The sequence below is a fragment of the Salmo salar genome, chromosome 15 (assembly GCF_965601325.2).
Source record: "Salmo salar chromosome 15, fSalSal1, whole genome shotgun sequence".
Taxonomy (NCBI): Eukaryota; Metazoa; Chordata; class Actinopteri; order Salmoniformes; family Salmonidae; genus Salmo; species Salmo salar.
In genome coordinates this window covers 63,707,777-63,735,107 of record NC_138305.1, presented here as the reverse complement: position 1 = coordinate 63,735,107, position 27,331 = coordinate 63,707,777, and the positions used below count along the sequence as shown (strand labels likewise).

General features: G+C 41.5%; 1 long non-coding RNA gene across 1 annotated transcript in view; it reads right to left on the bottom strand.

Annotated features, from left to right (window-relative positions):
* Positions 1 to 26,920, bottom strand: part of LOC145860891 (uncharacterized) — a 43,501-nt gene extending 16,581 nt beyond the window's left edge. Inside the window, exon 1 of the long non-coding RNA XR_014380649.1 lies at positions 26,388 to 26,920. This is a non-coding gene — a long non-coding RNA (uncharacterized LOC145860891). The remainder of the gene's footprint in view (positions 1 to 26,387) is intronic.
* Positions 26,921 to 27,331: the final 411 nt, after the last annotated feature.

Here is a 27,331-nt window from a genome sequence, read left to right as displayed (position 1 = left end):
CCGTTAGATTAATACATGGCTACCAGCAGTGGGTATTATGTTTAGATTTAGCGATCTAGCTAATGTGTTTGGAGTTTCTACTTCAGGCATCAGCAAGCCTCAGTTCGGCTGGCGTCTTAGCCGAACCAAACGAGCGTGCTCGCATACTCCCATAAAAAGAACTTCACTTAAAAAACAAGAAGCAGCAATAGTACTGTTTGTCCATTTTGAGACAACAATGGCAGTATATACTTCCTTAAAGTAGATAACTGAAGAAATGTCATTAATGTTGATGTTTTTGTCGAAGAGCTCTTAGTTGCACGATTTGACATCTAACTAAGATGTTTGATGCAGTATTTTTCTATGAAAAAATGTGCATGAAAACGAGTTGTCTCTTGTTGAATGACAACAAAGACTTTTTTGAAGAATCCCTACCATTGACCAATCACCAACGAAGGGGCGTAGACTTCGGCGCCGTACTTCAGCTTGCCTCCAGAAAAAAATGTGTGTGTCTGAATAGCTGAAAAAACCCTCACCGAAGTTCAAAACGATCAAAAACGTCATGGAATGTCCTAAAATATGCACAAACTCTACCGAAATGTTTTGTTTGGGAATTTTGTGGACGCCTCTACTCAGGTGGTGAATTAAGAGCTTTCCAGACATGAAGTGGCAGCGGAGTTGCCCATTCATTTTCAATGAAGCTAGGTGAGGGGGCGGAATTTTATCCAGGCAGAGTGATCGGCGGTGCTTCTGCGCCTGAAAGCCGCTCAGCCGATACAGAGAAAATATGAATCTGCTCTATTTTGGCGAACCCCATTCCGCCCCATTGCTTTAAGGGCTGGGAATTGCCAGGAACCTCACAAGACCATATTATCACACTTAGGTGCCGATACATTCTATATGTATTGTGATTCGATACTGCGATTTTATTGCGATTCGATGTTCCAAACATATTGCTCATATTTGATGCAGCCTGACAAGAAAGAGCAATGAGATAATGAGTTTTGATCAGTCATGGAAATAAAAGTGCTGAAAACAAATTGGCTCAGTACTTAAAAAGAAAATGGAGAACAAGCCATGAAGGAAAAATACTGGAGTTTTGGTGCAGTCACAAAAAGTATATCGCGATATTGTCAAAAATAATATTTAAATGTAATCTTTATTTAACTAGGCAAGTCAGAACAAATTCCTATTTACAATGACGGCCTACCCCGGCCAAAATGTAACCTGGACGATGCTGGGCCATTTGTGCACCACCCTATGGAACTCCCAGTCACGGCCAGTTGTGATACAGCCTGGAATCGAACAAGGGTCTGTAGTGACACCTCTATCACTGATATGCAATGCCTTAGACTGCTGCGCCACTCAGGAACAATATATGATCAAAAATAATAATGATATGTAACAGTCTTGATTTTTTCCCCCGACCACGAATTACTTCCTGTCTGGAAAGTCCTTTAGCCCATGATATTTGTGCACAAAAATGAATATATCTCCATTGAACAAAATAAAATGATTCCTTATTTTAAGAGTCAAAGCTAAGAAAAATTGCCTAATTGTCAACCCAAAATCCATGACAATCCCTGAATTGGGTTGCACATCAAAATATCTTGAATCATTCCTGCAACTTATTTCTTGAATACCATCTCAGTAGTTTACTACAGGTTTTCGCAAACTTTTTGGGGCCAGTGTACCCTTTTTTGATAGCAAATTCATCGAGGACCCCCTCACAATCAGAACATATAAAAATAGTCTACATGGAGTTTTACTCTTGACATCAGAAAGAAAATATTGCAGTTTTTAAAGGTAATTTCCTACAATTCTATACATTTTGTCAGTGGGCAGATACATTTTTTTGTTGCAGCTTTAAAGCTAATATCCTGCAATTCTTCACATCTTGTCATGAGGCAGAGAGAAAACTTTGCCGTTTTAAAGCTACATTACAGTGCCTTTATGTAAATAAAAAAATATTGGTGGAGAGGGCATAGTTTGGAGTTGAAAATAATTGGTGAGAACTGTGGATACCAATATTCCTGTGAGCCTATGATATTACATTGTATTACACACTAAAATTATTCCACGGATCCCTTGGCCAAAAGTAGTTTAATCTGTTGCTAATCATTCAAGGGTTTTTCTTTATTTTTACTATTTTCTACATTGTAAAATAATAGTGAATATATCAAAACTATGAAATGACACATATGGAATCATGTAGTAACCAAAAATGTGTTAAACAAATCAAAATATATTTTAAATTTGAGATTCTTCAAATAGCCACCCTTTGCCTTGATGACAGCTTTGCACACTCTTGGCATTCTCCCAACCAGCTTCATGAGGTACTCACCTGGAATGAATTTCAATTTACAGGTGTACCTTGTTAAAAAATACATTTGTGGAATTTCTTTCTTCTTAATCCGTTTGAGCCAATCAGTTGTGTCGTGACAAGGTAGGGGTGGTATACAGAAGATATCCCTATTTGGTAAAAGACAAAGTCCATATTATGGCAAGAACCCAAACAACACAATTGGTCAGAGCTGATCCTTAACTTTTTAATAACTGCCAACTTGAGAAAAGAGGAACACCCACATTTCCTCTAAAGACACGTGGGTTCTGTCTACTAGGGCACATGTCATGACAAAGATCTAGTCTGCAACCACAGGGGCACATACTACACCACTTGAATATACTGTATATACCCAGTGTATATAGACAAGTTATCATTACTCATTGTATATTCGTTATGAGTTTTACTTTTCTATTTTTCTTTCTCTCTGCATTGTTGGGAAGGGCCTATAATTAAGCATTTCACTGTTAGCCTACACCTCTTTTACGAAGCATGTGACAAATCAAATTGGATTTGAAGAGCCAATGCGGACCAACATAACCTACATATTATACATACCCACGTACAGTAAATACACACTTCAAGCGTCACTTCCTGGTAAACGCGGAATGAGGAAGAGCTCGGTTTTGTTTATTTGAAAAGTTTGTAGTTTGAAAGTGTATTGGAAAGTTCTTGGTAGCTAGCTAGCTTTTTAGTTTGGATCCGCGATGCAGTTGGCATCAGTGGCTGGGACTGCTTGTCTCTTTCCAGTGATCCTGCCGACCAAGGACGGGTCTGAGGAGCTATTTGACGTCGCAGCTAGCCTAGCTGCTAGCTAGCTGCATATCAAGCTAGCGGGGTTTTCTTGAACGCAGCCCGCGACGCTGTTAGCCATTGTGGCTGGGACCGCGGATTGTCCCGGGTTTGTGGCTGTCTAGATCCCTGCTGTTTGTTGTTTTCAATCTTCCCCGTGACCTGCCCTGTCTGGAACTGCGAGGAGTACCAGCATAACCTACCTTGCTAGCTACCATGACAAAGACCAAAGCTGGCGGGAGTACCGTTGAGGACAATGGTGTCTCTCTATCACACGTGAAGGATTTTTTCAACGAACAAAAAGAGACCTACAAGCAGTTGTTACAACAACAAGATTCAAGTGTTTTGCCCAAATACTCATGGATTCTACCAGTAAAAGAATGGACGACCAGACCAGAGAGGTCCAGGACCTGAAGAACAGTTTGCAGTTCTCCCAGGGTCAGCTCGATGAATTGAAACAGGAGAACAGCAAGATGACAGCAATATGTAAGTCATTGAGAGAGGACATCAGTTCTGTTTGTGAATCCATGATAACAATGTCAGAGAAATCAGATTATCTCAAGGGACAATCAAAGAGGAACAACATCATTGTGGACAGAATTGCAGAATCTCCACATGAGAAATGAACAGAGTCTGAGGACAAAGTGAGGGAAATTATCTTTGAGAGGTGGAGCGCACCCACAGGACTGAAAAACCCACCACCGGCCCAGGTGATACGCCCTGGCCGATAGTGGTCAAATTCCTGAGGTTCAAGGACAAGGTAGCTGTTCTGGAAAGAGACAAGAACTTGAGAGGAACGAGGACTATCCTGAAGCTGTGCGCCAGAAGAGGAAAGAACTGATCCCAGCCATGAAAGCTGCCAGAGTGCATGGGGACATTGCTTACATCCTCTATGACAGGTTCAATGTCCACCCTCCCTCCCAAAAGCCTGGAAAGGATGAGAGAGCCAAGCCTATTGGTTTGTAGCTTCAACCCCACAACACACACACACACACACACACACACACACACACACACACACACACACACACACACACACACACAAATTGATTAACGGACTGCTGAATGTATATTTTTTTCTCTTGCTTTGTTTGCTCTTTTCAGCATTGTCTCTAACCAGGAAAGGGCTGAAAATAGCCCATATTAATATATGTAGCCTTAGAAATATGGTTCATGAAATCAATAACTTGCTAACTTCAGATAACATTCATATATTAGCCATTTCTGAGACTCACTTAGATAATTCATTTGATGATACATCAGTAGCAATACAAGGATATATCCCTGTAATGCTTAGAGAAGATCTTATGTCAAGTGTTATGGTTGCAGGTTCACTTGGCACATCTAAAGCCTTTTCTTTTGGGGTGTTGCTATAGGCCACCAAGTGCTAACAGTCAGTATCTAAATAATATGTGTGAAATGCTTGATAGTGTATGTGGTTGTAAACAGAAAGGTATATTTTCTTGGGGACCTGAATATTGACTGATTTTCATCAAGCTGTCCGCTCAAGAGGAAGCTTCTTACTGTAACCAGTGCCTGTAATCTGGTTCAGGTTATTAATCAACCTACTAGGGTGTTTACAAAAACACTACAGGAACAAGATCATCCACATGTATCAATCACATTTTTACAAACACTGTAGCACTTTGTTCTAAAGCTGTATCCGTACCTATTGGATGCAGTGATCACAATATAGTGGCTATATCCAGGAAAGCCAATGTTTCAACAGCTGGGCCTAAAATATTGTATAAGAGATCATACAAAATATTTTTCTGTGACTCTTATGTGGATGATGTTAAAAATATTTGTTGGTCTGGTGTGATTAATGAGTAGTATCCAGACGCTGCACTTGATGAATTTATGAAATTGCTTCTTCCAATTATTGATAAACATGCACCTGTTAAGAAACTGACTGTTAGAACTGTTAAGGCTCCATGGATTGATGGGGAATTTAAAAACTGTATGGTTGAAAGAGATGGGGCAAAATGAGTGGCTATTGAGTCTGGCTGCACATCTGACTGGCTTACTTACTGCAAATTGAGAAACGCTGTGACTAAACTCAACAAAAAGAAGAAGAAACTGTATTATGAAGCCAAGATCAATGATATAAAGAATGACGGAAAAAAACTTTGTAGTACTTTAGATGAAATGATGGGCAGAAAGACAAATTTAACTCAATCTTTCATCGAATCAGATGGCTTATTCATCAAAAAACCATTTGATGTTGCCAATTATTTTTATGATTATTTCATTGGCAAAGTGGGCAAACATAGCCAGGAAATGCCAACACTGAACAGTGAGCAATTGGATTCATGCATGAAAAAAAACAAATAATAAAATAAAAGCATTGCAAGTTAGAATTTTGTTAAGTTAGTGTGGGAGAGGTGGAAAAAATATTGTTATCGATCAATAATGACAAACCTCCTGATACTGACAACTTAGATGGAAAGCTACTGAGGATGGTAGCTGACTCTATAGCCACTCCAATCTGTCATATTTTTTATCTGAGCCTAGAGGAAAGTCTTTGTCCTCAGGCCTGGAGGGAAGCCAAAGTAATTCCGCTACCCAAGAGTGGTAAAGCGGCCTTTACTGGTTCTAACAGCAGACCTATAAGCTTGCTGCCAGCTCTTAGCAAACTGTTGGAAAAAATTGTGTTTGACCAAATACAATGCTATTTCTCTGTAAACAAATTAACAACAGACTTTCAGCATGCTTATAGAGAAGGGCACTCAACATGTATTGAACTGACACATATGACTGATGATTGGTTGAAAGAAATTGATAATAATTAGATTGTGGGAGCTGTACTGTCAGATTTCAGTGCAGCCTTTGATATTATTGACCATAACCTGTTGATGAAAAAACATAAGTGTTATGGCTTTTCAACCTCAGATTACCATATAATGGATTCAGAGCTATCTAATATAACTCAGTGTTTTCTTTAATGGAAGCTTCTCTAATGTGAAACATGTAAAGTGTGGTCTAGCGCAGGGCAGCTCTCTAGGCACTCTACTCTTTTCTATTTTTACCAATGACCTGCCTCTGGCATTAAACAAAGCATGTGTGTCCATGTATGCTGATGATTCAACCTTACACGCATCAGAAACCACAGCTAATGAAGTCACTGAAACCCTTTAAGAGTTGTGGTCTGTTTTGGAATGGGTGGCCAGTAATAAATGGATCCTGAACACCTCTAAAACTAAGAGCATTGTTTTTGGTACAAATCATTCCTACCTCAGCTGAATCTGGTAATGAATGGTGTGGCTGTTGAACAAATTGAGGAGACTAAATTACTAAATTACTTAGATTGTAAACTGTCAAGGTCAAAACATTTATTTTATTTTTTTCACCTTTATTTAACCAGGTAGGCCAGTTGAGAGCAAGTTCTCATTTACAACTGCGACCTGGCCAAGATAAAACAAACCAGTGCGACACAAACAACACAGAGTTACACATAGGATAAACAAACGCACAGTCAATAACACAATATAAAAATCTATATACAGTGTGTGCAAATGTAGTAAGATTAGGGAGCTAAGGCTATAAATAGGCCATAGTGGTGAAATAATTACAATTTAGCAATTAAACACTGGAGTGATAGTGCAGAAGATGAATGTGCAAGTAGAGATACAAGGGTGCAAAGGAGCCAAAAAAGAAATAACAATATGGGGATGAGGTAGTTGGGTGGGCTATTTACAGATGGGCTGTGTACAGGTGCAATGACCGGTTAGCTGCTCTGACAGCTGATGCTTAAAGTTAGTGAGGGAGATATATAGATTCAAAAGTTGTAAAAATGGGAAGAGGTCTGGCCGTAATAAAGCGATATTCTGCTTTTTTGACACCACACTCCAAAAAGCAAGTTCTGCAGGCTATAGTTTTGTCTAATTTTGATTATTGTTCAGTCGTGTGGTCCAGTGCTGCAAGGAAAGGTAGGTAGCCTAATGGTTAGAGCGTGGGGCCAATAACCTAACGGTTGCTGGATCAAATCCCTGAGCTGACAAAGTACAAATCTGTCGTTCTGCCCCTGAACAAGGCAGTTAACCCACAGTAGGCCGTCATTGTAAATAAGAATTTGTTCTTAACTGACTCGCCTAGTTAAATAAAGTTAACATTAAAAAGCTGCAGCAGACCCAGAGCAGCAAGTTTTGCTCTAAATTGTAATCAGAGTGCTGATATAAATACGATTCATGCCGGTCTCTCTTGGTTAAGAGTTGAGGAGAGACTGGTTGCATCACTTCTTTTTATAAGAAACATTAATGTGTTGAAAATCCCAAATTGTATGCACACTCAACTTACACACAGCTCTGACACACACACTTATCCCACCAGACATACCGCCAGGGGTCTTTTCACAGTGCCCAAATCCAGAACAAATTCAAGAAAGCATACAGTATTATATAGAGCCCTTATTGCATGGAACTTCCTTCCATCTCATATTGCTCAAATAAACAGCAAACCTGGTTTAAAAAAAACAGATAAAGCAACAACTCGCGGCACAACGCCTCTCCCCTATTTGACCTAGACAGTTTGTGTGTATGCATTGATACGTAGACTACGTGTGCCTTTTAAAAAAATGTATGTAGTTCTGTCCTTGAGCTGTTCTTGTCAATTGATGTTCTGTATTATGTTTCATGTTTTGTGTGGACCCCAGGAAGAGTAGTTGCTGCTTTTGCAACAGCTAATGGGGATCCTATTAAAATACAACAACAAAAATAGACATAAAGAAGAGACATTTTGGTACAGCGTCTGGTGTCCATGCGCCTCCCAAACAACAAACACCCCCAAAAGGCAGGAGGAAAAACACCACACATATTAAGGCGTTTGTCCTGTCAGCTCCTGTTGTTCCCCAGCTTCTCTTTTTCCTCGCCCTCCTGGTTTTGACCCTCGCCTGTCCCGTCTCTGTACCGCCTGCCTGACCATTCTGCCTGCCCCTGACCCTGAGCCTGCCTGCTGACCGGTACCCTTGCCCCATCTCTGGATTATTGACCCCTGCCTGCCTTGACCTGTCTCTTGCCTGCCCCTTGGACTATTAAACCATTGTTTATTCAACGTGTCTGCATCTGGGTCTTACCTTGATTCCTGATATAGTCTTGGACTAAGTAAGCATGTTCAATGGATTCTGGGAAACCAGCTCTATGCATGTTAACAAACAGACACAGCGGTAGCCTATACATCAGTCTCCACACAGAAAGGTCTAGCAGAGCAGTGTAGGGCAGTGGGAAGTGGGAGTGGTGACCAGGGGTCAGGGGTGTCACCATCATGACAATCTGGTCCCTCCAACATAAACATCACCACATACACACGGGCCTAAGACAATGCTCCAAAGAAGACCACACAATACCCCCACAACGACACCACACCGAGCCTGAAACAATGCCACAGTAACCACACACACTGAAATAACACTGTCACCACAATTCTAACACAATGCAATGAAGTGGGCTTAACAAAACTCGACACAATGTAACAACCTAGCCTAACACAAGACAAAATGTCTGAAACCGCATTATCCCTAGCCTCAAAGTGTGGGATCTCCTGGGTCCAAACACAACCCCTACAGCACACCAGAATCACTTTGAACACTTGAACTAGACTTAGAACAGGACCAAAGAAAAATAGAAAAATAGAAAAATACCCCAAATAACACCCAGCCTAAACCTTATATAATAAACCAGGTACCAGATTTACAATCAAGCTGCACCCATCTTGGGACACCACATATGCAGGGATGTCATCAACACAAACAAGAAAATCAAGGAAAACCCAAATATTTAACACCAAGACCCAACAGCTCCCGAACAAGAAACTAAACTATATCCCAGACAGAGGCCATGGAGTTGTTACCCAACACAGCCTACATCAGAATGGGGTCTGGATACCTGCCATTGGCCTATTCATGCTTTGCCACAATGTCACCTGATCCTTTAGATGCCTCTCAATCCTGCATGTTATACAAGACGGAAAAAGATACTGTACACATGCCAAAAGAGCGAGCAAGATAGAGAGAATCTGAAGTCAAAGGTTTACTGATGATATGGTGCTTTTGTCCTCAACCAAGGGGGGTCTACAGCAGCACCTAGATCTTGTAAGACCTGGGCCCTGACAGTCAATGTCAGTAATAAAAAAAGAATGGTGTTTGAAAAAAATCCAGGACCACAAATATATATATAATATACCAGATGGAATTGATATATTTATATACCAGATGGAATATATATATATATATATATTCCTACATTATATATAAATATACCTACATTGGCCTAAACATCAGCACCACAGGTAACTTCCACAAAGCTGTCTACGATCTGAGAGACAAGGCAAGAATGGCCTTCTACGCCATCAAAAGGAACATTTAATTCGACATCCCAATTAGGATCTGGTTAAAAATACATTAAATCAGTTATAGAACACATTACCCAATATGGTTGTGAGGTCTGGGGTCCACTCATCAATCAAGAATTACAAAATGTGACAAACATCAAATTGAGACAGAATGCAGAATTCTGCAAAAACATCCTCCGTGTACAATGTAAAAAACACCAAATAATGCATGCAGAGCAGAATTATGCCGATACCTGCTAATTATCAAAATCCAGAAAAGAGCTGTTAAACCAAACCTTCCGTAACAAAGCCATCACCTACAGAGAGATTAAGAGAAGAGTCCCCTAAGCAAGCTGGTCCTGGGGCTCTGTTCACAAACAGACCACAAAGAGCCCCAGGACCGCAACAGAAACACAATTAGACCCAACCAAATCATGTCAAAATAAAATGATAAATTACTTGACACATTGGAAAAAAAATACCAAAAAACAGAGCAAACTATAATGCCATTTGGCCCTAAACAGAGAGTACACAGTGGCAGAATACCTGACCACTGTGATGGACCTAAAAGTAAGGAAAGCTTTGACTATGTACAGACTCAGTGAGCATAGCTTTACTATTGAGAGCAGCCGTCGTTGGCAGACCTGGTTCGCAAGAGAAGACAGGCTATGTGCACACTGGCCACAAAATTGGGTGGAAATTGAGCTGCACTTCCTAACCTCCTGCCAAATGTATGACCATATAAGAAGCACATAGTTCCCTCATATTACACAGACCTCCAAAGAATTTGAAAACAAATCCAATTTGGATAAACTCCCATATCTATTCGGTGAAATACAACAGTGTGCTTTCACAGCAGCAAGATGTGTGACCTGTTGCCATAAGAAAAGGGCAACCATTGAAGAACAAACACCATTGTAAATACAACCCATATGTATGTTTATTTTCCCTTTTGTACTATTTGCACATCATTATAACATTGCACATATCCATAATGGCATTTGGAATGTCTCTATTCGTTTGACACTTTAGTGAGAAATGTGTACTGTTCATTTCACTTGCTTTGGCAATGTAAACATATATTTGTATCCCCTGCCAATAAAGCCCTTTGAATTTAATTGAGAGAAACAGACACACACGGGATGTTTGTTGCTTGGCCAGAGCAGGCGGAAAAAAGTAAAATCCATGCACAGGCATTGCTTCCATTCAGTTCAGTGCATGGGAAATTATTTTTCTTGAAGCGCAAGAGGCCAAAGCAAGGGGGTGAAGCGTGGATGTCTGGCGCCCTGTAGTGCACGGATATAATAACAGCCTTGTTTATTCTGCGCATTATTGCAGTGACGTAAGCCTAAAGATTATGGTGGTTAAAGTTGCCTAAAGAATACTATGTGGAGTTTGAAACACAGTGAAAAGGTACACACACATATACACACACAAAAGTATGTGGACACCCCTTCAAATGAGTGGATTCGGCTATTTCAGCCACACCCATTGCTAACAGGTGTATAAAATCGAGCACACAGCCATGTAATCGTCATAGACAAACAGGGGCAGTAGAATAGCCTTACTGCAGAGCTCAGTGACTTTCAACGTGGCACCGTTATAGGATGCCACCTTTCCAACAAGTCAGTTTGTCAAATTTCTGCCCTACTAGAGCTGCCCCGGTCAACTGTAAGTGCTGTTATTGTGAAGTGGAAATGTCTAGGAGCAACTGTCCCTCGGTTGCAACAGTCACTACCAAGTTCCAAACTGCCTCTGGAAGCAATGTCAGCACAATAACTGTTTGTCGGGAGCATCATCAAATGGGTTTCCATGGCTGAGCAGTCGCACACAAGCCTAAGATCACCATGCATTATACCAAGCATCGGCTGGAATGGTGTAAAGCTCGCCGCCATTGGACTCTGGAGCAGTGGAAACGCGTTCTCTGGAGTGATGAATCACGCTTCACCATCTGGCAGTCCGATGGATGAATCTGGGTTTGGCGGATGTCAGGAGAACGCTACCTGCCCGAATGCATAGTCCAACTATAAAATTTGGTGGGGGTAAAAAGGAACTGGTTCTCTAGCAGATTAGTAAGAATGGCTCACCCAGTTTTCAAGAATGGTCTTTATTGCGATTACAACCTCTCACTTTCAGATTTAAGAAAATGAAAATTACCACAAAAATGGAATAGGCAAGTGGAAAGGGGAGAAAGTAAGGAACTTGTCTGTCAGCCCTGCATTAAAGACCAAAATCGGTTAAAGAAAATGATATACCAGTTTAATTTAAGGACCAAAAAATTGACAATTGTGCCATACAGTTTGCAAAATCATTAGGAAGAGTTTTTCAATGTACTGATTCCATGGCACATGGTTTTGAACTTATACATAAAACGATGCCGGATTCAATACTTTGAGTTTTTCTATTTAAATTATAATACAAAATTGCAACCAACAGAATGCTACAGTATATATATATATACAGTGCATTTGGAAAGTATTCAGACCCCTTTTCCCACATTTTGTTACGTTACAGCCTTATTCTAAAATTGATTAAATACATTTTTTCCTCAATCTACACAAAATACCCTATACTGAAAAATCTAAAACAGGTTTGTAGAAATGTTTGCAAATGTATTAAAAAATAGAAATACCTTATTTACCTGTGTGTGTGTGTGTGTGTGTGTGTGTGTGTGTCCTTATAGACTGTACTGTCAGAATGCTGTACAACTACACTGAAAAAAGATATAAAAGTAACATGTAAAGTGTTGGTTCCATGTTTCATGAGCAGAAATAAAAAATCCCAGAAGTTTCCAATACGCACAAAAAGCTTATTTTTCTCCAATTTTGTGGACACATTCATACACTGCTCAAAAAAATAAAGGGAACACTTAAACAACACAATGTAACTACAAGTCAATCACACTTCTGTGAAATCAAACTGTCCACTTAGGAAGCAACACTGATTGACAATACATTTCACATGCTGTTGTGCAAATGGAATAGACAACAGGTGGAAATTATAGGCAATTAGCAAGACACCCCCAATAAAGGAGTGGTTCTGCAGGTGGTAACCACAGACCACTTCTCAGTTCCTATGCTTCCTGGCTGATGTTTTGGTCACTTTTGAATGCTGGTGGTGCTTTCACTCTAGTGGTAGCATGAGACGGAGTCTACAACTCACACAAGCGGCTCAGGTAGTGCAGCTCATCCAGGATGGCACATCAATGCGAGCCGTGGCAAGAAGGTTTGCTGTGTCTGTCAGCGTAGTGTCCAGAGCATGGAGGCGCTAACAGGAGACAGACCAGTACATCAGGAGACGTGGAGGAGGCCGTAGGAGGGCAACAACCCAGCAGCGGGACCGCTACCTCCGCATTTGTGCAAGGAGGAGCAGGAGGAGCACTGCCAGAGCCCTGCAAAATGACCTCCAGCAGGCCACAAATGTGCATGTGTCTGCTCAAACGGTCAGAAACAGACTCCATGAGGGTGGTATGAGGGCCCGACGTCCACAGGTGGGGGTTGTGCTTACAGCCCAACACCGTGCAGGACGTTTGGCATTTGCCAGAGAACACCAACATTGGCAAATTCGCCACTGGCGCCCTGTGCTCTTCACAGATGAAAGCAGGTTCACACTGAGCACATGTGACAGAGTGCGGTGGAGACGCCGTGGAGAACGTTCTGCTGCCTGCAACATCCTCCAGCATGACCGGTTTGGCGGTGGGTCAGTCATGGTGTGGGGTGGCATTTCTTTGGGGGGGCCACACAGCCCTCCATGTGCTCGCCAGAGGTAGCCTGACTGCCATTAGGTACCGAGATGAGATCCTCAGACCCCTTGTGAGATCATATGCTGGTGCGGTTGGCCCTGGGTTCCTCCTAATGCAAGACAATGCTAGACCTCATGTGGCTGGAGTGTGTCAGCAATTCCTGCAAGAGGAAGGCATTGATGCTATGGACTGGCCCGCCCGTTCCCCAGACCTGAATCCAATTGAGCACATCTGGGACATCATGTCTCGCTCCATCCACCAACGCCACGTTGCACCACAGACTGTCCAGGAGTTGGCGGATGCTTTAGTCCAGGTCTGGGAGGAGATCCCTCAGGAGACCATCCGCCACCTCATCAGGAGCATGCCCAGGCGTTGTAGGGAGGTCATATAGGCACGTGGAGGCCACACACACTACTGAGCCTCATTTTGACTTGTTTTAAGAACATTACATCAAAGTTGGATCAGCCTGTAGTGTGGTTTTCCACTTTAATTTTGAGTGTGACTTCAAATCCAGACCTCCATGGGTTGATAAATTGGATTTCCATTGATTATTTTTGTGTGATTTTGTTGTCAGCACATTCAACTATGTAAAGAAAAAAGTATTTAATAAGATTATTTCATTCAGATCTAGGATGTGTTATTTTAGTGTTCCCTTTATTTTTTTGAGCAGTGTATATATCCCTGTTAGTGAGCATTTTTCCTTTGCCAAGATAATCTATCTACCTGACAGGTGTCATATATCAAGAAGTTAACTGCACCTTGTGCTGGGGACAACAAAAGGACACTTTAAAATGTGCAGTTTTGTTACACTATGCCACATACAGTGCATTCGGAAAGTATTCAGACCCCTTGACTTTTAACACATTTTGTTACGTTACAGACTTATTCTAAAATGGATTAAATAAAATAAAAATCCTCATTCATCTCCACATCAAACCCCATAATGACAAAGCGAAAACAGGTTTTTAGAAATGTTTGCAAATGTATTAAACATAAAAAACTGAAATACCTTACTTACATAAGTATTCAGACCCTTTGCTATGAGACTTGAAATTGAGTTCAGGTGCATCCTGTTTACATTGATCATGCTTGAGATGTTTCTACAACATCATTAGACTCCACCTGTGGCAAATGCAATTGATTGGAACACCACACCACAGTTGAAAAATATATGGCAAATAGAGATCAAAACCGGATGGTGTTCGGAGATAGGAGGTTGAGGGTTTTAACCTTTATTTAACTAGGCAACTAGGGTAGCTGAAGGGTGGGACTGAAATCAATCGATAACTCATGTAAAATATACTGTGACTGTAAAATGCACATAGTATGTATAAGCTGGAAGTAGAAGCCTAAATGTTGTTGTCCATTAATTTACTACAATTAGGGGAGGGGTGGTAGCATTAGGGGAAAATAATAAAAGGAAAAAATATATTTTTAAATAATAATAATAATATACAGTACCAGTCAAAAGTTTGGACACACCTACTCATTCAAGGATTTTTCTTTATTTTTTGTATTTTAAACATTGTAGAATAATTGTGTGAATATATCAAAACTATGAAATAACACATATGGAATTATGTAGTAACCAAAAAAGTGTTGAACAATTCAAAATATATTTTATATTTGAGATTCTTTAAAGTAGCCACCCTTTGCCTTGATGACAGCTTAGCACATTTTTGGCATTCTCTCAACCAGCTTCAGGAGGAAGTCACCTGGAATGCATTTCAATTAACAGGTGTGCCTTGTTAAATGTTAATTTGTGGAATTTATTTCCTCCTTAATGCATTTGCGCCAATCAGTTGTGTTGTGACAAGGTAGTGGTGGTATGATAGCCCTATTTGGTAAAAAACCAAGTCCATATTATGGCAAGAACAACTAAAATAAGCAAAAAGAAACGACAGTCCATCAGTACTTTAAGACATGAAGGTCAGTCAATCTGGAACATTAAGAACTTTGAAAGTTTCTTCAAGTGCAGTCGCAAAAAACATCAAGCGCTATGTTGAAACTGGCTCTCACGAGGACCACCACAGGAAAGCAAGACCCAGAGTTACCTCTGCTGCAGAGGATAAGTTCATTATAGTTACCAGCCTCAGAAATTGCAGCCCAAATAAATGCTTCACAGAGTTAAAGTAACAGACACATTTCAACATAAACTGTTCAGAGAAGACTGCGTGACTTAGGGCTTCATGGTCCAATTGCTGCAAAGAAACCACTACTAAAGGACACCAATAAGAAAAAGAGACTTGTTTGGACCAAGAAACACGAGCAATGGACATTAGACCGGTGGAAATCTGTTCTTTGGTCTGATGAGTACAAATTTGCGAATTCTGGTTCCAACCGCCATGTCTTTGTGAGATGCAGAGTAGGTGAAAGGATGATCTCTGCATGTGTGGTTCCCACCGTGAAGCATGGAGGAGGTGTGATGGTGTGGGGAGCTTTGCTGGTGACACTGACTGATTTATTTTGAATTCAAGGCACATTTAACCAGCATGGCTACCACAGCATTCTGCAGCGATATATGTGGGAACTCCTTCAAGACTGTTGGAAAAGCATTCCAGGTGAAGCTGGTTGAGAGAATGCCAAGAGTGTGCAAAGCTGTCATCAAGGCAAAGGGTGACTACTTTCAAGAATCTCAAATATATTTAAAATCAAATCAAAGTTTATTTGTCACGTGCACCGAATACAACAGGTGTAGACCTTACAGTGAAATGCTTACTTACAGGACCCCAAATACAGACCCCAAAAAACATTACATTTTTTGCCCGAGCACTAGACAGCTGATTCAAATAATCAACTAATCATCATCAAGCTTTAATTATTTGAATCAGCAGTGTAGTGCTTGGTCAATAAACAAAATGCTCACCCCTGTGCTTGTATGTAGTGGATAAGAAGTGTTTATAATTTCCATAAAGCTTCCAATGGGGTTGACTCTGACCTAGTTCCACACTTCCCACTCCCTCTCAGCAGTCTGCACTGAGCATTGTGTGACTCGGGAGGAGTCTGTCTTTGGGTGGTTGGAGTTTATGTGTGAGGCGGTGCCCCTAACGCATGTTCAAAATATAGGTCTAGGCATGGGACGGGAGCATAGGATGTGAAAAACACACACTTATTTGGAAATGGTTGGTTAACATGAAACATGAACACATTTCAGCATACAACAAAAAGCTTTCCGCATGCAGGTACAGTTCATCTGTCAGATGATCTGATGACATGTCTCCCATAGACCCAACCCACTCAGTCTGCTGGCATCCTGAGAAACAGACCAATCTCCCACAGGCCAGGCCGCCCAAACCCCTCAGTCCTGCTACTAGACAGGCCCTGCAGACAGCCAGCTATAAATCCAGGGCTTTATATCACTGTCACGTTCTTCATACACAGAGAGAGCATCTCTGTGCCAAAGGTCGCTGCGCTGCCTTAATACTCTCTCCCCCCAACCATGTAATTTGTCTGACCTCGTTTGAGCAATCGCCATAATCCAGGAGATCTGCCCAGAGTTCCAGACCGCAGGCTTCTTTTCTCTCCATTTCTCTTTATTGATACAATAAGAAAATATGTGACTCATTTCAGGGAACTAGAAGTATGTTGCAAGTCAAGACATCACAGGAGAGGCATTTGAACGTTTATTCAAAATTTCTACCAAAATGTGTTTTTTTGGCAGAAAGGCCTTCTGGAATATTTGTGACTCACCAGCTGAATTCGGTCTTATGTAGCAAAATGTGCAATTGAGTTTTTTACATTGGATAAAAGTAAAGACTCAGAGCTACAACATGGTATATCATACACTGCATTTGAGGAACAATGGGAAAGTAATTCAACTTATAAACTCACTTCTGAGAAAATGGCCTTTGAATGTTTTGGTATCTAGTGAAGAGCTCTTTTACATCTACACCCATTCAGCATCGTTCACACCCTCACCCTAAGCTTTAGACGCACCCATCTCGTTTCGCTCTCGGAGCGCACACTTGACGCTCTGACCGATGATTTGTTTACCTCTGGATAACATGTAAACAGCCTAACCAGCTCTGCTGGCAACAATTTCATTACGCTTTTTGCAGGCGTTTACTGACACCGGCCATATTCAATGGGTGTTGTACACACGTCACGTAACATTAGCTAACGATTCAGCCAGCTAAAGTTAGCTAGTTAAACAACAATGAACAAAGTGCCAACAATGCCTAACATTAGGCTCTAACTAGAAAATCAAACAGCACTGGGAAACGAATAATAATGTCCGCAAGGGAGCCAGCCAGCTAAAGTTAGCTAGCTAGACACTTTAGCTCAAGACATATGAACCTAGCTAGGTAAACAACCTTTAAGAACACACAAGTCACGTAACGTTAGCTAACGCGCCAGCTAACGTTAGCTAGTTAAACAACAATGAACAAAGTGCCAACAATGTCACAGTGCTGGGAGCTAACCAACTAGGTCCAATGTTAGCTAGATAACATTAGGCTCTAACAAGAAAAGAAAACGTCTCTGGGAAACAAATAATAACGTCAGCTAGGGAGCCAGCCAGCTAACGTTAGCTAGCTAGCTAGCTAACAGTACACTTTAGCTCGAAATGAAAACACTTTTTGGCAAAATTAGAAATGTGTAATATCTGAAAATGTAGCTAGCTAACGCTAGACTATCTTACCTGTCTACATCATCATGCATGATGGACGCATCTCTATGTCAGGAATGCCATACCACAGTTGCCCTTAGTTTGAAGATGTAATCCAGAGACAGGTGTTTTCTCCATCTCTTTAGCTATCATACTCTAAACTTGATCCTCCAGAAAGTGGAGAGCAACACTTCTGCAGCTCCACTACACAATAAAAATGTTTAAAGATGCGTTCGACAGGATTACCAACACAGACTGACGAGCTCCAATAGACAGCAGCCTTCAATATGGCAGACCAATCCAAACTCCTCTCTCGGCATGTCCAGCCCACTCATTATCTCAGCCAATCACGGCTAGTGGGAAGGTCGCTGACTTTTTCTGTGGCTTAACCAACAACGGTCATAATTTAACAATTGTATTCGTATTTACAGATGGCATACAAGTTTGTTATTAAGGCACATGAAAGTTCACATGTTCGAGAAGGCATTTCTGCCAAAAAATGTATTTTGATAAGAAAGTATTTTTTACGTTCAAACGGCTCTCCTGTGAAGTCGTGACTTGCGACATACGCCTAGTTTCCTGAAATCATGTCACATTTGAACTATCATGTGCCTTAATAAAAAACTTGTATGCCATCTGTACATACAAATACATTTGTTAAATTATGAGCCTAGTTGGTTTTGCCGCAGAAAAAGGCAGGAACCAGCTTCACGAGGAATGCTTTTCCAACAGTCTTGAAGGAGTTCCCACATATGCTGAGAATTTGTTGGCTGCTTTTCCTTCACTCTGCGGTCCGACTCATCCCGAACCATCTCAATTTGGTTGAGGTCGGGGGATTGTGGAGGCCAGGTCATCTGATGCAGCACCATCACTCTCCTTCTCGGTCAAATAGCCCTTACACAATCTGGAGGTGTGTTTTGGGTCATTTTCCTCTTGAAAAACAAATGATAGTCCCACTAAGCGCACTCCTTCAAGACTGTTAGAAAAGCATTCCTCATGAAGCTGGTTGAGAGAATGCTAAGAGTGTGCAAAGCTGTCATCAGCTACTTTGAAGAATTTCAAATATAAAATATATTTAGATTTTTTTAACACACTTTTGGTTAATACATGATTCCATATGTGTTATTTCAGAGTTTTGATGTCTTCACAATTTTTCTACAATGTAGCAAATAGTAAAAAAAATTCAAAACTCTCCCACAATGTGAGCAAGCTGATCGTGGACTACAGGAAAAGGAGGGCCAGGCCCCCATTAACATCGACGGGGCTGTGGTGGAGCGGGTTGAGAGTTTCAAGTGCCTTTGTGACCACATCACCAACAAACTATATGGCCCAAAGACACCAAGACAGTCGTGAAGAGGACACGACAACACCTATTCCTCCTTAGGAGACTGAAAAGATTTGGCATGGGTCCCCAGATACTCAAAAAGTTATACAGTTGCACCATTGAGAGCATCCTGACCGGTTGAATCCCCGCTCGGCATCCAACCGTAAGGCGTTACAGAGGGTAGTGCGTACGGCCCAGTACATCACTGGGGCCAGGCTTCCTGCCATCCAGGACCTATATACTAGGCGGTGTCAGAAGAAGGCCCAAAAAATTGTCAAAGACTCCAGTCACCCAAGTCATAGACTGTTCTCTCTGCTACCGCACGGCAAGCGGTACCGGAGCTCCAAGTCCAGGTCCAATGTCACGACTCCCACCGAAGGTGGCGCCCCCTCCTGCTCGGGTGGCGCTCGGCGGTCGTCGTCACCGTCCTACTAGCTGCCAGTGATTCCTTTTGTTTTCCCTCTTTCTGTTATTGTTTGCACCTGTCCTTAGTTGGGTTGATTAGCGGGGCTATATTAGCTAGTTGGCCCGCCTGCTCTTTGTGCAGGATTGTTCTCTGTTGGTTGCTTTGTTACGCGCTGTATGTATTTGGCGCTAGTGCGTGGTTTTGCGCTCACTGTGTTTTGTCCCCTGTGTTTGGGGCACTTTGATTTTTGTGTGCGCTCAGTTCGCTATTTGGGGTGGCTGGTGTTTTGCTGTGTCGCTCATTAAAAGCTGTCACCCTTATCGCTGCTTCCTGCGTCTGATTCCTCCTCCACTACGCCCAAGCCTTACATCCAAAAGGCTCCTTAACAGCTTCTACTCCCAAGCCAGACTAACCCTTACCCCCGCACATTGACCCCCTGTACCGGTACCCCCTTTTAACTTTAATTTATTTAGTAAATATTTTCTTAACTCTTTATTTTTCTTGTTGGTTAAGGGGTTGTAAGTAAGCATTTCACGGTAAGGTCTACACCTTTTGTATTCGATGCATGTGACAAACACAATTATTTTTTATTTTTCAGTTCATGAAACATGGGACCAACACTTTACATGTTGCATTTATATTTTTGTTCAGTGTATATGTAAAAAAAAAAAAACGCTTTAAAGCATTAACACTTCCTCCCTTAGCTAGCATAACCTCTGCTCATGCCTAGAAGGCTTTTCCTACTAGCATTGTATGATAGATTAGAGAATACTTTTAATTACAGTGTCATTTTTACAAACTTGTGTCAATGAGTCTGGCTTCTTCTGATCAGATCCAAAATGTGTCCCATCTGTCCGTTTAGAAGCTCATGTAGATAATAGGAACTAAAGAGCATGGTAAAACAGGATCAACTGAGATCATTTATTGTCCCCCATAATGAAATTGTATGTTAGTCACACGCAATATCACAGACACCACTGGCCCGATTTTGACGAAACATGGGTGAATGATGCATCTTGCCATGGAGATGCGAAATAAAAATTACACTGAATGGCCGATTAGTCGTGGGGGATGACATGTTTACTGTTGCCTTGTTTCACTTTGTGTGTGTGTCTGTAAAGAAGCTGTGCTCCTACATGCATCGACTCAACCTCTAATGAAAGCACAATGCTAACAAGAACAGGGTGACCTTCTGACCGCTGTTGCCAGGGTGAGCTGTTCTGACCTCAGAGCGTTGACCTCTCTCTGAACCCCCTATACAACGACAGCTTGTAGAACTCAACCCCCCTGCCCAGCCCTACTATCCCGCAGACATATTTGGACCATGCTCCCCTAACCCTTCACCCCCAGCAGTCTCCAGTACAGAACACAACACCAGAAAAATATGAGCCCACTCCTTTCACTGCAACTGTCAACACTGTCCTACATATTCAGAGGCTGCCTCTGAATATAGCACAAGACAGCTGCTTATTTTATGTCATGGGCAATTCTGTAAAATGCAGATTGTATTTTAGGATGTATCTGAACGAGAGAAGCTATTCCTATGAAAAAAATAGCCTCCATTTACAAACACATAACCCAATATTCTCTCAGGCTTTAAGACATTATTCCACTTCATGCTTGAAAGGAAACTACATTATTCAAAGGTCATTGATATAATCCCTGGGTTGTTAACTACAGGGATATTACAGAAGAATTCTTCTCACTAAGCAGGAAACCCTCACATTGGAGAATATTGTTGGAGGGGGGCAGCTGTGTGATTAGACAAGCCAGACTGCCTGCCCTGTGCTCTCCAAGATTTCCTCTTAATCGTCAGATCCGCCAGAATTAGAGGAGAATGTTCTGCTGCCTGCAACATCCTCCAGCATGACCGGTTTGGCGGTGGGTCAGTCATGGTGTGGGGTGGCATTTCTTTGGGGGGCTGCACAGCCCTCCATGTGCTCGCCAGAGGTAGCCTGACTGCCATTAGGTACCGAGATGAGATCCTCAGACCCCTTGTGAGACCATATGCTGGTGCGGTTGGCCCTGGGTTCCTCCTAATGCAAGACAATGCTAGACCTCATGTGGCTGGAGTGTGTCAGCAGTTCCTGCAAGAGGAAGGCATTGATGCTATGGACTGGCCCGCCCGTTCCCCAGACCTGAATCCAATTGAGCACATCTGGGACATCATGTCTCGCTCCATCCACCAACGCCACGTTGCACCACAGACTGTCCAGGAGTTGGCGGATGCTTTAGTCCAGGTCTGGGAGGAGATCCCTCAGGAGACCATCCACCACCTCATCAGGAGCATGCCCAGGCGTGGTAGGGAGGTCATACAGGCACGTGGAGGCCACACACACTACTGAGCCTCATTTTGTCTTGTTTTAAGGACATTACATCAAAGTTGGATCAGCCTGTAGTGTGGTTTTCCACTTTAATTTTGAGTGTGACTCCAAATCCAGACCTCCATGGGTTGATAAATTGGATTTCCATTGATTATTTTTGTGTGATTTTGTTGTCAGCACATTCAACTATGTAAAGAAAAAAGTATTTAATAAGATTATTTATTTCATTCAGATCTAGGATGTGTTGTTTAAGTGTTCCCTTTATTTTTTTGAGCAGTATATTTTACCGGGTGACTTTAACTTTTACTTGAGTAACTTTCTATTAAGGCATCTATACTTTTACTCAAGTTTGACAATTGAGTGCTTTTTCCACCACTGGAAGTGCATGAAATGCCAACCGTTGTCAAATACCCATAGATGCTAAAAAATTTTATCTATAGCCTACCATCAAATGCATTCAATAGACAGCATCTAGTACAAATATTTATGAAAGTTCTTGACAAATATGTCAAAACTTGAACAATGTGGCTAGAGGGTTTCCATTGATTATGCAAAAGAAAATTACACATTTTGACTTAATAAAAAGGACATTGTTTGCATTGTCAAGATATGTGTCTAAAGCTGAGAGGGAATGAACAAAAATGCATATCAATGGACAATGCAGAACACTTTTCTGAACACTCTGTACGAGAGCCAGTCGTTTGTAAACCAGAAAGTTAATGCCAACAATGGAAGCCTGCTTTTACAGTAGCACTACTACAGTAGCAAGCTAGCTGTACAAATCTAGCTAACGTTAGCTGTTTTGCAGTCCGTTAGCAGCTTATAATGTGTTGTTGAACATGCAAAAAAATAACAAAAAAAACATGCTTCCTATGTACTTCCAAAAGGCTTGGCACTGGTCTAACAGTATCCATAACACAGCCATTGTTTTAGTGGTTTCTTCCCTGTGGCTCAGTTGGGAGAGCATGGTGTGTGCAACGCCAGGGTTGTGGGTTCGATTCCCATGGGGGGCCAGTACAAAAAAAAAATGCATGAAATGAAAATGAAATGTATGTATTCACTACTGTAAGTCGCTCTGGATAAGAGCGTCTGCTAAATGACTAAAATGTAAAATGTAATTAGCTAGTTGTAAACATGTGGTATATGGTTTACAGTTGGTTAGCTAGCCAAATGGTCCATTCAATCTTTTCTTGCTCTCTCGGTCTCAACCCTTTTATGAACAGTGAATGGTTACAAACACATATAGAGTACAAATATATATTTTAGCATACCAGCAGTTATATACCGTAGCCTCATCTTTCAGTACGTCTTGCAAACGAAGGGTGTCATTGACAAAAACTTGGTTCATTTACATTATTTTCCACAGTTCATGCGGCAGTGAGACACCAAAGCATATTTCATTACTACAGAGCAGCAACTTGGAAGTATTTAGCAAATTGAAAATGAATCTTGATATGTAAACCTGTCTGTTAGGTTTATGTACTCTTGTTTGTATATTTCAGTTTTTTGTATTTGTTGTGTTCATATTATTTTTTTTTATAATAAAATAATTTAAAAAAAACAGCATCTTGGGTTGACACTTGATTGGCAAGTTACGGTCTTCTCCGTAACCAAATATAGGCAGATCTATCCAGATTTTGGCCAATAGTCATCGTGAAAGGCGGCCCATACCCACGGCAGGGGAAACATGGAAGTTTGTATCTTTTAGCAATCGGACCCATTCAAAAATGGGATGAAGATAAATAATAAACTACACCTCCCAGCAAACATAATGATTGTTGCTGAGCAGAGGGCCCCCTTCCCCTTGTTTATTAGAAATGTATAGTAACAGAATTTTAGAAGTGCACACCCTCCACTGTGTTAGTACACAATGTTCAGACAAGCAATTCTATATGTCAGGTGACACAGATGCATTTAAAATACTGTTTGCAACAGTGGCAACATTTACAACTCTTTGAATATAGAAATTTGCATTTTTCTATTTGAAGATATAGAGTCCTTCACAATGGTATGGATAGCTGAGGAACACTCAACTCTGTTATAAGAGAACGGAGTTGAGCATTCCTCAGCTAGGGTATGGAGAGAATGACATCATAGTTTGAGGTTTTTCATCATTTGGACTAATCTTTGTGAAAACATTCAGTCTGTGATGGGGAGAGTACCACAGTGGGACGTGTGCAGACTGATGTCCCGTTCACGACTGTCACCAGATGGCTAGTGTCAGACAGACATGTTATTCCGTTTCTTTATACATGTACACACACACACACACAGCTCACAAAACCCAAACCTGTGTGGCACATGCAGAAATGTGCTATTCTTTTCTGCATCTCATCATCATCAACATCTGCAAACAGGCTGCTCCAGCTTTGACAACTTTCTGAAGGTATGAAAATATAATTAATCATAATTTTCTACAAGGCCAAATATTTTGCTAAAGTTGCTTGAATTGCCAATTCAATCGATTTAATTATGGATCCAGACTGAGACAAAGAACAAACGTGTTTTCAATTGTTGTTAGACTGATAAATGAATAATTTCAGATATGCCCCTGTTCCAAGCCCATTTGATTCATCATATATTATATTAGTAGATTGAAAGTTAATCTCTCAACTTGTCTCTGACGAGGTCAAACCAAAGAAGAAGAAATCCAATACCGCCTCCAGGGTACTACCCGCAATAACCACAACTTAATGACATGCAATTAAAATGTAATTTTGTGCTACATAACATTGTCTGAATTAGTCCTTGCCAGAAAATTCATTTGGGGATGCAAGAGGCCCCAGCACCAACATCTTTCCCAAAAAATAAACTGCTCTTTGTAGCTATAACAGTACGTCCTCATTTTACTTTGCTCTGCAATTATATCAATATTAGGTTTGTTGAGAGAACATCTCTGTGACTGACCACATCTCTCCCTATCGTTCTCTCTCTCCCTTTCTCAGTTGACGATCCCCAGCCACTCGGTGCATGCTAACATGCAGTGTCCTCCACATGATGAAGCACCACCAGCCCACTCCCCCCACAAACACTAGCAGACAATATGTATATAACACCGCAAAGACGGAAAGAGAGATGGGAGTAACAATGGAATAAGGGGATGTTCTGGGTCTGAAAGAGAAGTGAGAGAAGGAGGATTGGTGGGGACTGGGGAAGGACTTTTTTGATATGTCTAATAATACTGTATCTCCTCTCCCTGTAAAGACAGCAGGGCTAAGGGGGAGCGGGGTGACACCCCTGCCCTACTCCCCCGTTAAGACCACCTCACGGGAGGGGGGGTGTTTGAAATGAGAGCAGGGGTGAGTCAGGAGAACCTCCAGGTGCTCAGAGAAACCTAGACACTGTGAACCAGCCTGAAGAGAGATGATATCACCTAGGAGACATAGCTATCAACATGTATCAGAGCTGGATCTGGAGGATCCTTCTGTGAACAGGTTTATCTCAAACCGTGCTTGATTATGTTTAAGTGATGCCCATTGATCAGTGTGATATGAAGATGAAAGCCTGCACACAATTTTTATTTTTTATTTAACATTTATTTAACTAGGCAAGTCATGACGGCCTACCCCGGCCAAACCGGGACGACGCTGGGCCCTATGTGCGTCGCCCTATGGGACTCCCAATCACGTACAGATGTGATACAGCCTGGAATCGAACCAAGGACTGTAGTGATGCCTTTTGCGACACTCGGGAGTGCATAGGAGTCCTTCAGGACCGGCTTAGGCAAGCACACAAGCAAAGCATTGTGGGTCCCCCATTGTGGTTTTTACATGTCAGCTTCTGCGTGGCCAAATGTCAAAGATATTTTATTAGAATGATTTTAGGGTAACCTTTTGTTACTTGTGTTTGTAATGTATGTTTGTTTGTCATACACATTGTACATGCACAAAAATAGTAATTTTGTAATGATTTAACTATTGTGACATTTGTATGTTTTTGTCTAATAAACACTCTTAATATAACAGCATCAGACTATTTTCTTAATTTCTAAATTCCTCCGATTTTAATGCAACTATTAAAGCCAGATTTGACAAGACTACTTCAGTCTAGTGCTTTGTGGCCTAATGGTCACATACAGTCAATATCCACTAGATGGCAGTCTTTCTCCTGGATAGGAAACTAGATGTACAGCAAAGGCCTCCAGTTCTACTACAACTCATCAGTCAGTAATTGATTACAGCTTGTTGTGAAATTATGAGTTCGGTTTAGGGAGATGGAGACTTATATTTGTTTACAAACAGATACACAGGCGTTGTCTCAGTCTCAGACACATAATTACCTAAGACACTCCCCAGATGCCCCCAGAAAACTGTGGTCCAACCATTAATCGACCCCAACTTTGTTCCTGACCTGCAGGTGTGTGTGTGGTAATAGGGCAGTGGTCTGCTTTCTCTGGTCAACTCAGGGTTCAATTAAAAGCTACATCTAATTTGTAAAAAAGTGAAAATGGGGACCTGGCAGGGCTGGTCTCTAACCCTAGCTGAACTGGTTGCACAGGGCCCCGAGTCATAGGAGAAGGGGCTCAGTTGACACTAGTTGTTTTTACCAGCTGTATGATTCGCTTCCATTATCTCTGCCATCACTGGGTTCTGGTATTTTCTGTGTGATTCGGAGCTCACTGCATCACTCTGCACAGAGAGACACAGAGAGAGAGGGGATAAGAGAGCAGTACTGAATCCAGTGTTTTGTTTCGTACTTCCTTATTAGAATGTCGACTAGCACTGGGAGCAGAAATCAAGTTAGCTCAGATGAGCCCTGGCTTTTCTCTACCTCTCCTTCCTTCTGTCTCTCTATCAGTTCTTCTCTCTCACCAGTTCCCTCTTCCACCACCAGCTTTACACACTCTCTTACTTTCTCTGATTTACTCCCCCTTCTCACTCTCTCAACCTCCTAACCCAGTTTCACTTTCCCTCCCTCCCTCATCTGAAACTGGCCAGTGGACAAGGCAGAGTGGTTTTCAGTAGCAGCCAGAGGGGAAGGCTACAGTAATGTCTGTATTGTTACAGTGCCAGGCATGTTGTTGTGGGTGTGTGAAAGTCCCAAAACACAGTCCCTGGACAGGTGGCACTCAAGGTCTTTTCAAATTATAATAAAATAAAAACATGAAAAATAATAATGGCCTTTTTTTCTGTCTGTTTGGGTTACTGACAATCTCTAAACAGTAACTAATGTGAAGCATGTTGACTTGAATGATTTCACAAGACAAATTCCCAGTCAGTCTATAACAGTGAGTTGATCAGTAATCAAGAAACTGATAAGACTGACTGGGAGATTTTCCCCTCTTCTGTAAAGGGCATCTGGGGTCAGAAATCAGAGATGGATTTGACTAAAATAAAACAACCACGTGGCTCACCAACCATCCATGTCCACTGCACACTAAGCTGCATGGTTAATCCGAAGTGGCCGTTCAGCATTTACTGCGGTGCAGCCTCTGCAGATGTCAGGGTTTTCATAATTCTTGCTCTAGCGGAGCAGAGCTATTGTAAAGGA